Raw genomic sequence first — 14,480 nt, 5'->3', positions numbered from 1 at the left:
CAGCTTTGACTGAACAAAAAATTCGTCCACTATGAATGAACCGTGATATGATAAAACCATATCATTTATTCAGTAGAATTTCCCCCACTAAACCTATGAAATTAAACAAACCGGTTTTATGGTTTGAAACATCATTTTACTTACCAAAATAATCTATTAGTATGTATTTTCAAGTACAATTCTTGATTTAAAAAAAAATACGTTTCTACGACAAAGATTTTGAAAAAAAAATACCTGCAGCCAATGAAAGACCACTGTTGAATTTGGAATCGACCATGAAAAATTTGGTAATCACAATTTTTCACTCTCTGACACTTGGTCCACTCTGATTGAACAAGATAATAATAATAATAAAATAATCGATCAAATTTTCTATAACTATAATTGTCTGAAAAGCATTTAAAGCAGTTACTTTCCCGTGTTAACTGAAGGCCAAAGGGAAGAATCTTCTGATGCGCAGAAATCCAATATTCGCTTTCTAATCGCTATGGCCATATGCACTTGGTCCACTCTGACTGCATACTATTATATGTTTTTGTTGATCAGTCGAAATAAATCAATGTCATAAATTGTTTAAACATAAGAGTGATCTGATAAATGCAGAATGTAGTTCAATAAATTCTTGACTGTTTGCTACTAACAACTCATTTTGTCTTATTTTGTTATTTAGTCCGATCTGACTGAACACCTACTAAATGAAAATCAATACTTTATTTTGACAAAGGACTACGTCTTTGATTTTTTTTTCTGGTGGCCAACGAAAGAATGTGCAGATCGAGGATGCGAGGCCACATCTTCAGTATCAGCACTATCATTATCACAGCCCCCATCCAGCTAGTGTCGATGACGACAAAAAAGATTTCTACGCGCAGCTAAAGCGTGAATACGATCGCATCCCAAAACACGACATCAAAATCTTCATCGGTGATTTGAACGCTCAGGTCGACCAAAAGGAGGAGTTCAGATCGGTAATTGGTAGGTTCAGCGCCCATCAGCGAACCAACGGAAACAGCCTAAGACTTATCGACTTCGCTGCCTCCAAGAATATGACCGCACGTAGCACCTTCTTTCAATACATCCTCCAATACCGTTGCGCCTGCAGATCACCTTAGCAAACGAAAACACAAATTGATCACGTTTTTAAAGACGGTCGGCACTTCTCGGATATCATCGACCTCATATCCTATCGTGGTACTAACATCGATTCAGACCACTACCTGGTGATGGTTAAACTGCGCTTTAAACTGTCAGTCGCTAATAACATAAGACACCAGCGCGCACCCCGACCGCCTACGGCGACTGCAGGATCCGAATGTTCCTGCAACATACCTGCAGCGCCTTGAAGCCGCGTTACCGGGGGTAGACGAACTGGGTGCTGCTCCCCACGATGAATGCTGGTGTAGAGTGAATAGTTAGTTGAATATTCCTAGGTATCCCTTATGGTATAATGCCAAAAGATAATCTATCAATAGACCGATAGAGAGAAGGGAGTTACTATCTAGCCATCACTCCCCAGTATCCCCTATTATATCATATCAGCAGTATCAGAGCAGTAACAAACGAGCAAGCACCGAGCAGCGCGCCTCACCTCAAATTGTGCCTTATTAATTGTACTTCCCTAATCAAATGATTCAATCGTTTCCTTGTTTCCCAACTAAATCTCTTTATGTTACATTTTTGGGTCCAAAGTACTATTCAAATTGATCATTTGTTGTCGGTGGCGTTCAGTATTATCAGGTTTGAATAACTCATAGTAGATTAAATTCATATGATCCCACCAAACACAGAACATAGTCTTCGTCTGGATATACCCGAGATCTTTGACACTTGGGATTCTCGAAATAAATCCATTTTTCATAGCCATTCTTTCTGTAGCTGGCGAGCAGCATTTCAAATGTGATTTTTCGGTTTTCCTACTGTCCCTCGATAAGTTGAATTGAATTGCTTCAGGAACTTTGGCCTTCCTCACGTAGAACATCGCACTTGATCTTGTATTACATTTCAAACTGCCAATTTTCTACACCGAAGATTCGGAAAGCGAGCAAGCCAAATCAAGATTCCGTAGAAATTTGGAAGGTGCTGAAATAACCCTGGACGATGCCAATCATTGGATTGCATTGGATGTGTTACAGTTCTTCGTGAAGTAGGATTTTCCAGAAACGCTCCCAAATCTGAAAATGAGTTTGAAGCTGTTACAAAATGTTTGCGTTTCTGTGGCATCATGTGAAATAAGCTTCTCAAAATTGGAATTTATTGCAAATGGATTAGCTTTGCTGTCAATTGAAGGTTAACGATTGACACCCAAGATACCCAATCCGGGTGTCATCCGATCACAGCACGCCACTGCGAACGATCATAAGTTTATAACCTAGGGCCTTCAATTGACCCTCTTTGTGTGTTATTCTAGCTACTACGTCCACGCAACAATCATCATGTGACGGTAATCCTAGTCCCTTACCGCTCACATTACGGTCTGCTGCATCGGTAATTGGTATTCTTAATAGCACAACAATGGAAGCCTCATATCAGCAGTTCCGTTGTGTATGGTCCAACTGTGAACATTCGAACAATATGAATATTATTACGTCGAAAAAAGGCGAAAAGAACTCACAAGCCCTTCGTGTTTTCCAACGTCGAATGCTCAGTACAATATACGGTGGTGTATAGGAAAACGAAGTATGGGGAAGTAGAATAAACCACGGACTGACGAACCCAGCATCTTGCAAAGATGGCATTCGCATCGAATTCGGTGAAAGCAAGAAGAAGAGGAGCGAGATGGTTGGACCAGATGGAGTAGAACATGGTATGAGTCAGTGCGGCCGGGAGATGGAGAACTGCATCTATGGATCGGATTGATTGGTAGAACAATGTTGAGCATGAAATCCAATCTCTTCATGGGATGTAGCCTCATTGTAAATAAATCTATATGAATAAAAATGTAAGGCAAAATCTGTTGGTAAGCGGAAAACCCGAAGAAGGGATGGCCCGATTTTAGCCTTCTTCATTTTGTTGTATTCGTCTCTTCCCGCAGATCAATATAGTGGAGAGAAAAACCGGAAAATTTTCGGAAAACTCTGAAGAAAAGTCGGAAAATTCGGAAAATTGAATTCCCACATGTTCGAAAATTACATCATAATACGCGTTGTTAGTTCATTCGATATTTGCGCTATCGAAATTGATCTTTGTTCGTAAGTGGAAATGGATTTTCGGGCGAAATAACGCATTTCCGTATCTTATATCTATAAATAAAAATGGAAGGCCAAATGTGTTGATTAGCGCAAAACCCGAGGAAGGAATGGTTCAATTTGAGTTATCTATATTTCATGAATTCGTCTCTTCCCGTAGATCAATATAGCGGAGAGAAAAATCGGAAAATTGAATTCCCATATGTTCTACAATTAGCTAAGCGTTGTCATCCATTTGAAGTTGGCGCTAACGAAATTGATTTTTGTTCGAAAGTGGAAAAGGATTTTCAGACGGAATAACGCATTCCTATATCTTCTATCTATATAAACAAAAATGGAAGACCAAATGTGTTGGTGTGCCGTAAACCCGAGGTAGGAATGGTCCGATCTGAGCTGTCTTTATTTTGTAATATTCTCTGTATCAAACATGTATTCCATGCAACGGAGAAACATGTTTTTTTCCAAATGCTTGAAGAATCTTAAACGAGAATTGTGTCTGAAAATATGTTTATATTATAAGGACGAATTTTTGTAGAAGTACTAGACAATTTCTAGTAAAAGGAAATTGTAAAGGGTCAAAGAGTAATCAATCAACGAAGAGTTCAGTGACTGTACTCACTAACGTTCACTTAGTAAGAAAACGTAGATGTTTGAAAGTATTCAAATCAAAAAATCTATTTTGGGCGGGACGATGTTCGTCAGGTCAGCTAGTAAACAAATAAATTAATAAAATTCTATATTATTCAAATGCCAAACGGCTTTTTCAGCCATTTGGAATTTTGAGAGAGAACTTAAATTTTGTACCATTTAGAGTTTGGTCACATAGAATTTCCAATTTCAGTACAAAAGTAATATAAATATTTTTTGTTAAGCTCTTGAATGCTCCAGAATTGAACCCAAGGCAATCCAGAACAAATGATTAAGCTTCTTCGCGGATGGACGATTCTCAAGCAACTATCCCAGAACAAGTATTAGAGCCCCCGCAGACTGCAGACTGATTTGTCGGCCGATAGTTTGGTCGGCTTCTTAATCAGTACGGAGAGGTATGCATGTGCGCACATTACGCCGATTCAGTTGGGCCGATTTTTGCACCAGAAGGCCGACCCGACTAAACTGTTGGTTGACAGAAAGTCTGCAGTATGCGGGGGGTCTTAGAGCTTCTCCCGACATCAGTATGTTCTGCTCTGACCCGGAGAATGGTATCACGTATGAAGACCGTCCCGTTACATTGATTTGTGACGATCAATCTTGGGTGGTTCTAGGGGGTCTTCGTAGCCACTTGGTTACGCGTTCGCTTACTAAGCGATCGATCGTGAGTTCAAACTCAGGGCCCTCAATTGACCATCTTTGTGTTGTTATAGAATAACTACGTCCACGCAACCATCATCAGCTATGGAGATCGATCCACGGTGGAACAAAGATCGATTCATCCATACAACTGCTCTGCTCTGCATGAAACATCGGGCTGCTGTTCTATAAATAACCCAACAATGATCAATATCAACTGTCTCCGCTGTCCGGTCTGCTGAACAATGGAAGAACAGATAGAATACCCTTACGCCTTAATGGCTACTACAGTGTAATTTAGCATAATGTAATGGAACAGAAAACCTAACGCTTAAATGGCTACTACTTCTACTGTGTAATTTACAATTTATAGAAACATAAACATATGTACATGTACACGATAAAAACCCGGCTCTGTTACAGATAAAATGCTAATGAGCCTGATAAATAAATAAATGGGATAAAAAAAAAATCTTGGGTGGCTTTCTGTGCAACATTCATGAGCCTGGAAATAGATGCTTTAAACACTAGCATCGGTGCAGTTACCTTCTTCGAATTCCTAATGGACACTAGAAGGCAATCCAGCATGCATCAAGATCCCTCACCCCGACAAAGCAAGCTTACTGAAATACGGAGTAACGAAGTTTCACGAGTACTTATTGGGTAGACGGTTCACTCGTCTTACTGTCTTTTTGATTCGAAGGAGGCATAACGCAATTCGACTGTAACGGTGGCTACTTGATGCTATTCAACGATGTCTACATCCATCGGGAGGAGAAACTGTGGATGATTCCGGCCAATTCCGGTTGCGGCTGCAGCAAGGGAACGACGACAGACACGGTTGCCATTTATTCGAATCGTACTGAATGGCTTAACATATTAAGGACTGCTCACGAGTTGTCTCGTATTTCGCGTTTCATCTGTTACGAACTCCTCACGAGTTTTCTCGTGTTTCGCGTTCCGTCTGTTACGGATGGATCACGAAAAACAGGAAATGGGTTATATCTATGGTATAACCGCAATGGTGACGTAGGATTATCGTTGATTCAGTGATCTTTTGTTTGAAGTTGAATCTGAATCCATTCTGAATGAATGAATAAATGAATATTTGTGGGACTTCGAAAACGAGAGCGTTACGTTGAAGGTACAAGGTTTTATGTATCCAATATTGGATACGAAAATATCCTACTGATGAGGAAGAATAATCTTCAGAAGCTTTCCTGCTAATTGCACTTGATTGAAAAAATCACAAAACCAAATGTATTTGGTCGCAGTGTTATATGGTTAGAAAACATTAAAATAAACTCTTTCGCATGAATGTATTTTTTAATTCCCAGGGGGACTGGCAGATTATTTTTAAGCAACGATAATATTCTTCCGGAATCTTCTCGATGCTGGATGGCATTTATACGAAGGAAGTTCCGCACGTATATGTGTGTGTGTGTCGACTGCTTCGATGTCTCAAACGGAACCGTTTTTCGGTGCTAATACTTTCTCGGTCGTCTTCTCTTCTTCTGACGGATCGGCTTTTCTGCGCTCCCTCAAAGTTCAAAACTAACTGATTGCGTTTAAGGTCAGGTCAGATAATGAATCTCTTGATCCCTCGTCGTCCAGCTCGTCCAGCACGTTCAGCTCTTTCAATAACGATGTAGTCTTGTCGATGCCCTCACGAAAAATGAATGCGTTTCACCACCAGAATATCGCTTAAGTATGCTTTTTGTGTGTGATTGAATCGAGAGAAGGTGTGGTTTACGATGGCAATTTGGAAGGCAAACTAGAGGCGAATGAACTCTCTGAGTTTGAAACTTTCGGCGACTGAGCAATAATTGATCGAAAATTATAGAATTTTCGCGATGCGAAACATTTTTCGTTGCGCGCGCATACAATATTGGATACGAAAATATTGTACTGATGTGGAAGAATAATCTTCAGAAGCTTTCCTGCTATTTACACTTGATTGAAAAATTACAAAATCAAATGTATTCGGTCGCTGTGTTATATGGCTAGAAAACATTAAAATATACTCTTTCGCATGAATGTATTTTTCAATTCCCAGGGAACTGGCAGATTATTTTTCAACATCGATTAGATTTTTCCAGATTTTCCTCGATACTGTAAATGATACAGTATTTTTCGCAATTTTATTAGAAAGATCACCTAAGATCACCTATGTACACGACACTGGTTCCAAAGTTCCAGAGGAAAACGAACGATGTGACGTTTTCACTGTAACAGTGTGGGTGAGTACGTGAGTGAATTGTTAGACCTTCTTACATGGCATCCGCGTTGACGGCATTGAGCTTCGTATTACGAAATGGGGGAGCAGGCATGACAATATGGGTTTGCAAAAGACATAAACGTGCTTTATAAAATTTAATTATGAATGAAAATTATTTTTACCAAACCAAATTAGTACTCTAGGTAAACTAAAATCATTTTTGCTTGCAAGTAGTAAAAAAATATCATACACAAATTGTGTTTAAAGATAATTTTGTATTATAATGGTAAGTTTTGGTGAGAATATCTGAAAATTGATAGAAAATAGTTTAAATTGGGGAGCCGATCTGGTGTGGAGGTAACATCCATACTTCTCACGCTCAAGATCACGAGTTCAATTCTCACTCCCGACATTCTTCCAAAATGGAAGGTAAAAGTGACGAACCAGCCAGAAGCGTTGAAAGTCACTATAATACAGAAAAAAAAAAAAAGTTTAAATTGGGGTCAGAACAGCGTACTTATAGAAGGCAAATAACGCAAAGAAAAAAATTTCATTCAAATTTTAGCAATTTAAAACTGCCTTAGGGTCGACTAATCTGATAGAGAATAGTTGACCTCATACAAACTAATATCGTATCCAGATGTCGACACCATTCCGCCGTCAACGCGAATTGCCCGCTGCGGACCTGACCAGCTGTTCGTCTGTCAACGTTCGTGCATAACCGAGTCGTTCTTTGTGCTGTGCGGACGTGTTTTTGTGCCTGTCTCTCCGGTGCCTGCGGTGTGGTTTTGTTTTATATACAGAGCTGATACATAGCGAAAGCGGAAGGAAGGTGGTACATATGCAAAGATGCAATACAAAGTGATAGCAAAGCAGGGCAGGAGAAGAGATAGGCAATAAAAACCGCTCAATCAAATCGGGGTAAATATAAATAAGCGGTCGCGTGTGGAACCGAGTGGCGGCTAGTTTTTGGCGAAAAGTGAAAGAATGTTGTCGCGTTGTTTTTATGGATTCTGAAGGTGGAACACACAGAACAAGAAGGAAAATCTGTTATGCTGTGCGCTTTGGTGTTTTGTCTTTTCGCTCGATGGTGTCATGTATCGCGAGTGGTAGTGAATTGATTCGACGGGGGCTATATTGTAAATAGTAATAAAGTAGCAGCAGTGCAGTGGGAGTCATTAAGTGTTCGTTGATTGAATTTTGCAACACGGAAGTGTTCCTTTTGGTGTTGTTCCGAGACAAATTGATAAGGATACAGTGAACTGCTGCTGTTGACTTCGGACTGCTTCGATTTAGAATCCTTCATGGAAGCTTTGTAAACATTGTGCTATCCACCGATAAACAGTCAACGAATGGTGAGGATGATGTCATTTTAATTTTCTTTTCATTCAGTTTCAATGAAACGAACCCAATTGTTAGTAAATTTGATTGTGGACAACGTAATCGAACAGCTGACAAACTCTCATTTGTTGTTCGCGTCAAAAAGTCGAGGTTTTCTCAGAGCCGGTTCTGCTCTGTGTCCAACAAGATGCGATTTGTTTACTCACGCGTTGATCCGTGACACGTTGGGTTTTGCTGTGAAAATCATCGTCCATCGGAATTCGTAACATTTTGTGGCAACCGAATCATCGCGTTTATGTTACAAACGCGATTTGCATTTTCACCGGCTCGCATTAGGTGTACCCTTGCCAAATTTTTACAAGACAAGGAATAAATTGTGTGATGTCGCGCTTGAGGCGTTAGTGCTGTTCACCGGTTGCGTTTATCGAAAACATGCAAATTCGCACATGGTTGCCCAACCAAGACCCAGATCTATCTATGACCGAGTTCGTAGGACGTGATTTATCTTGACATTGCGAAGCAGTAAGAAGTTAAGGTCGTCGATTTTCAGAGAAGACAGATGTTCGAAAAGCAAGTTCTCCAGTGATGCAAACATGAAAAGAATGTAAATTGATTTCTATTGTTGTACTTGGTTGGAGTGAAATTCATTGTTACTTCTGTTTTTATCAAGACGCCAAAATTGCCTTTGTATGAACATACAACCAATCTTATCCTGGTATTTTGTCGTACATAAATATGTTTTTCGTTGATCCGTGGATAGGCAATATTTTGATGGACTACGTATTTCATTTCTGTACTGGGGTAAGTTCAAGGTTTCAAAAACGAGGGCGTTACGTAGAAGGTTTAAGCGTTGAGTCATTTTGCCGGCTGAATGAAGTGATACGACAGTCGACGAAAGATAAAAGTCTACGTGTTATGTTTGTTTCTTATTGACCAGAAACTTGTTTCAATAACCCGAAAATTGCTTTGGAAACAAACCACAGATGGGACTCGGATTATACAATGATAAAGACTCGGAATGGTATGCCACTATGCAGATTGCTTTTGTTTTTTTTTGACATAGGACTATATCTTTGATTTCTATATAGGGGGGTCACTCTACGAAAAATGTAACGATTTTTAAGAGTTTTCTAACGCATATTATATAGCTGACCCGGCAAACTTCGTCCCGCCCAAAATTTGTTTTTTGTTATCAATACCTTCAAATATTCACGTTACGTTTTCTTACTAAGCGCAAGTTCAAGAGTTCAATCGCAGAACTGTTCATTGATTGATCTTCTAATCGACCCCGTTGAATTTACCTTTCACTAAAAAATTCCTAGTACTTCTACCAAAACTCATCATTATAATATTAGACTATTTTCAGACACAATTCTCGTTCACGATTTTTCAACCACTCGCAAATAACATGTTTCTCCGTTACATGGAATAAATGTTTGATACAGAAAATATGATAGAACAAAGACATACCTCTTTTTCCCTGAGAGGGGTGGGAGGAGTGTCCATTCACCATAGAAACGTTTCGTGCCCCCTAAAATCTTCACATGCCAAATTTGGCTCTATTTGCTTGATTAGTTTTCGAGTTATGCAGAAATTTGTTTTTCATTTGTATGGCAGCCCACCCTAAAAGAGGGGGGAGGAGCGTCGAACCAACATAGAAACATTTATTGCATCCTAAAACCTCCACATGCTAAATTTGGTTTCGTTTGCTTGATTAGTTCTCGAGTTATGTAGAAATTTGTGTTTCATTTGTATGGGAGACCCCCTTAGAGAGGGAGCCGATCTGGCGTGGAGGTAACATCCATACTTCTCACGCTCAAGATCACGAGTTCAATTCTCACTCCCGACATTCTTCCAAAATGGAAGGTAAAAGTGACGAACCAGCCAGAAGAGTTGAAAGTCACTATAATACAGAAAAAAAAACCCTTAGAGAGGGGTGGAGGAGTGTTGAACCATTTGGAAATGTTTCTTCCCCATAAACCCTCCACATGTCAAATTAAGTTCCGTTTGCTTGATTAGTTCTTGAATTATGCGGAAATGTATGCTTCATTTGTATGGCAGCCCTCCTCCCCTCGCAGAGTGACGGGAGGAGTGTCTATTCGCCATAAAAACGTTCTGTGTCCTCTAAAACCATCTTCTTCTTCAATGGCACTAACGTTCCTAGAGGAACTTCGCCGTCTCAACGTAGTATTACTTGCGTCATTTTTATTAGTATTTAGTTGAGATTTCTATGCCAAATAACACGCCTTGAATGCATTCTGAGTGGCAAGCTCTAGAATACGCGTGATCACAGTGCAAGTCGGAGGAAATTTCTTTGACGAAAAATTCCCCCGACCAGAACGGGAATCGAACCCGAACACCCGGCATGTTAGTTATGACGCTAACCACTCGGCCACGGGAGCACACTCTAAAACCTACGCATGCCAAATTTGGTATTTTCTTGATTAATATTCGAATCAAGAAAATACCAAATTTGGCAAATTTGAATATTTTAACGATCTTTAAAATAAATCGAATGTGACCGATAAAAAAACGAATTAAATGATTTGAACGAAAGGTTATATGATGTTTCTTGGTGTATTTCATTAACGTAACTGACATGTTTGATCTCTTAAAAGTTAAACGTCAACTGAAAAAAGGATTATAAGTTCGTCGTAAAGTATAAAAAATGAAATATAGAAAATCTATATTTATTGGTGTCTCCTTGTTAGAAAATACGAGCATGTGATTTTCAACATGGCTTAGTTTATAACAGCTTGGTCTCGTTCATAAATTGGAAAACAGCGATACGCCAGCTAACTTCAATGGAGCTGATTAATCGGCCTGTTTGGAATCGCGTTATTTTATCGTTGTCATTCAATCGAGGAGTATTCACATCGGTAATCTAAGTTTGAAACACAGCCATATTGTTTCCTTTATTCCTGGATGTTTTTATTACTCTTCACCGATTTGTAGAACTCAATATTCATATATGCATATGAGTGATCAGATTTTACAATTCAATCGAAATCGACTTTTACACTCTTAAATTCGTTCGCCTTGTCGAGAAACAATGGTCAAAATAAGTCATCCGTATTTGTGGTTCAATTTACTCTCTATCTGATCGGCATAATTCCTGAAATAATTCTAAATTGTTGAAATTTGAATGAAAATTATTATTCGATTTCGTTTGGATGCTAAATTTGTTTTGAATGTGTTTGAATGCTAAATTTTGCGTGTTTATTCCACCCGAAAAACCATTACTATTTTTGCTTCATAGAAATGGAACATGGAGACCAATGTTGTTTACGTCGAATTGCGTGGCAAGGTTGTCACATTTGCTCAGCTCGATTGGACTTGAGCTTGAACAGAATGCAAAATTGCGCTTTTTCCATTCAACAGAATACAACCAACAATATGTGGGGACGAATACGATCGAACTTCATTTTGTGTTTGAACACACGCGCAATGTCATGACAATGCATTGCGCTTTGGCCTGGCTATAACTAAAGCTGTGTCGGCGTTGCTCATGATAGTGTCTCGCAAGTGAATGTATTATTCCTCGCACCGCTTTTGTTGATTGTGTTGCAGTCGTTCAATCTCTACCTTCGCGTATATGTCGACCATAAATTGTTGGCACAGCTTACGATATCTTGAATTGGCTTTTCTTGACCATGTCAAATCACCATATGATAAACATAAAAATCCTTCGAGCGCGCCCTCTGTTGGTTTCGTCGCATGTTCATAAATATTAAATAAAAATGAGAATTGACGCTCATAATGAATTAAGTATCTGTGACGGGGTCTCGTTGGTCTGATGTTTATGCAAGAGATTTTTCGTTAAAGAAACCCTTCTGACTTGCACTGTAGTCACGCGTATTCTTGAGCTTGCCACTCCAGAATACATTCACGGCGTATTGTTCGTCATAGAAATCTCAACTATTTACTAATAAAAATGACGCAAGTAGTACTACGTTGAGAAGGCAAACCTTGGGAACGTTAGTGCCATTGAAGAAGAACATAGCGAGGGTCGTATGAACGCAATTCCAGATTATTGTTTTTTCTTCGCATTAAATTTCTCGTGTCACCGTGCTATCATGTTTCCAGCAGCGTTTGTGCTTTGGATCTACACACGTGCTCTCCAGCTGATGTTTTATCAGGGTTGATGGCAATAGCGTGATTGTCATTTTGTAATCCGAGCAAATGTGATTTGAAGAATTTCGATAACTCATTGTGCTCATTCAAAAAGGCTTCCAGCTCGTCGGAGATGCTCCCTGCTTTAGATGAATTGATGTTACTTGTGTATTTGCGGATGTTCAATGAAGCGGGCGTTACGCCATCAGTAATTGAACAACTTAAATGAATTCGTTCTGTTGAAAAAACGAACAACGGTTAAATTATTAGAATATTTTTGACACAAAAATAATAAAATCGCAATTAAAAATAGGGAATTGGGGTCAAAATTCAAGGTTATATGTATGGTATGAAGTCAAATTTTTGAAAAAAAATATCCAGATCTTTTTTTCTGCATAGAGCCACCCTATTCGGTATTAAATGTATGGTTACCGTATCCTACCGGTATCATATATAGTTTACAACCTATTCTCATACCTACCAAGTATTTTGAGTATAATTCCATCAAAATCGGTCGATCCGTTTCGGAGGAGTTCGGTAACAAACACCGTGACACGAGATTTTTATATATAAAGGGTGTGTCACATCAAATTGCATCACGGAAAAAACGCTGTAGAAATTCAATTTTTAGGAATTATATCTTCAGTATTCGCTTATAATCAGATAAGAGTGTATAGATCACGTTGGCCATGCTTCACTGTCAATTTTTCGTAAATTTGGAAAAATGTCGTCAAACGAAAAAGAGCGTCGTGAATTAATCCTGTGCACTCATTTCGAGAATCCGGAGTTGTCACATCGGGACATCGGTAAGATGCTGGGATGTCGCCAATAAGCTGAATTTGTCAAGTTCATTCGTCCAGCGGACCAAGCAGCGGGAGGGCCTGCGTATATACAAGGTTCAAAAGGCTCCTAACCGCGACGAAAAGCAAAACATGGTGGGGAAGACGCGAGCCCGGAAGCTGTACACCGAAATGCTGACGAAGTCGCATTGCCTTGTAATGGACGACGAAACCTACGTCAAAGCGGACTTTCGTCAGCTGCCGGGCCTGTTGTTCTTCTCCGCAGAGGACAAATTCAGCGTTCCGGAGGAGATTCGCAAGCAGAAACTATCCAAGTTTGCCAAAAAGTACATGGTGTGGCAAGCGATCTGCTCTTGCGGAAGCTCCGCCCCCTTCGTGATGACCGGCACGGTAAACGGGCAGGTTTACCTTAAGGAGTGCCTACAGAAGCGCTTACTACCACTATTAAAGCAGCACGAGGACCCGACCATCTTCTGGCCGGATCTCGCTTCGTGCCACTATTCAAAGGACGTGTTGGAGTGGTACGAAGCCAACGGGGTCACCTTCGTGCCAAAGGAAATGAACCCGCCCAACGCGCCGGAGCTTCGCCCAATAGAGAAATATTGGGCGATTATGAAGCAGGCCCTCCGGAAGAACTCAAAAGTTGTTAATTCGGAGGCGGACTTCAAGAGAAAATGGATTTCTGTTAAAAAAAAACTACAACCTGACGTTGTACAGAACCTTATGGACGGGGTAAAGAGGAAGGTGCGAGCATACGGGCCTGGGCTCGAAGTATGAATAAAAAGAAAATGCCAAAAGTTGTTTAATAGTTTTTATTTTACTGTCTAAAATTTTCAAAAGGATCGGTCTACTGGGCGAATTTCTACAGCGTTTTTTCCGTGATGCAATTTGATGTGACACACCCTTTATATATAGAAGAAGATATATATATATATATATATATATATATATATATATATATATATATATATATATATATATATAATATATATGTATATATATATATATATATATATATATATATATATATATATATATATATATATATATATATATACATATATATATATATATATAATATATATAATATATATGTATATATATATATATATATATATATATATGTATATATATATATATATATATATATATATATATATATATATATATATATATATGCTGCTAGCGCTTTTCCATTGTGCAAAGGCTCCCTGGAATTCTGACTTGTGACAGTCATTTTGATAAAACAAAATCATTGTAAATCTGAACATTATTGATGAATCATGTTGCTCTAAATGGCGTTGCATTTTCGAAAAAGAATAACTGATTTCACAGTCCCATAAAAAAATTACAAATTTTGAAACGTACCTTGCATATCGGTGTGCGTATCAGGGTATCCTAAAACGGTTAAAATTATTTTCTCTTGTCTTCGAAAAGACTAGATTCGCCCTGAAATGTGTTACTTAATGTTAAACAAGTTTTGCAAATTGACAATTGTACACCACAAAATGATCCGTCTCCTATATTTCGATTGGA

The 14,480-nt window shown here is 39.0% G+C and overlaps 1 protein-coding gene across 2 annotated transcripts in view; it reads left to right on the top strand.

Moving 5' to 3' along the window:
* Nucleotides 1-7,390: 7,390 nt before the first annotated feature.
* The window catches only part of LOC129779850 (piezo-type mechanosensitive ion channel component), a 144,070-nt gene continuing 136,980 nt past the window's right edge, over nt 7,391-14,480 (top strand). For both annotated transcript variants that reach the window (XM_055787591.1, XM_055787592.1), the window contains exon 1: nt 7,391-8,045. The gene's annotated coding sequence lies outside the window, so the exon portion shown is untranslated. The remainder of the gene's footprint in view (nt 8,046-14,480) is intronic.

The sequence above is a fragment of the Toxorhynchites rutilus genome, chromosome 3 (assembly GCF_029784135.1).
Source record: "Toxorhynchites rutilus septentrionalis strain SRP chromosome 3, ASM2978413v1, whole genome shotgun sequence".
In the NCBI taxonomy this organism is placed as follows: domain Eukaryota; kingdom Metazoa; phylum Arthropoda; class Insecta; order Diptera; family Culicidae; genus Toxorhynchites; species Toxorhynchites rutilus.
The sequence above is the reverse complement of the archived record's forward strand: the minus strand, read 5'-3'. Positions and strand labels throughout refer to the sequence as shown.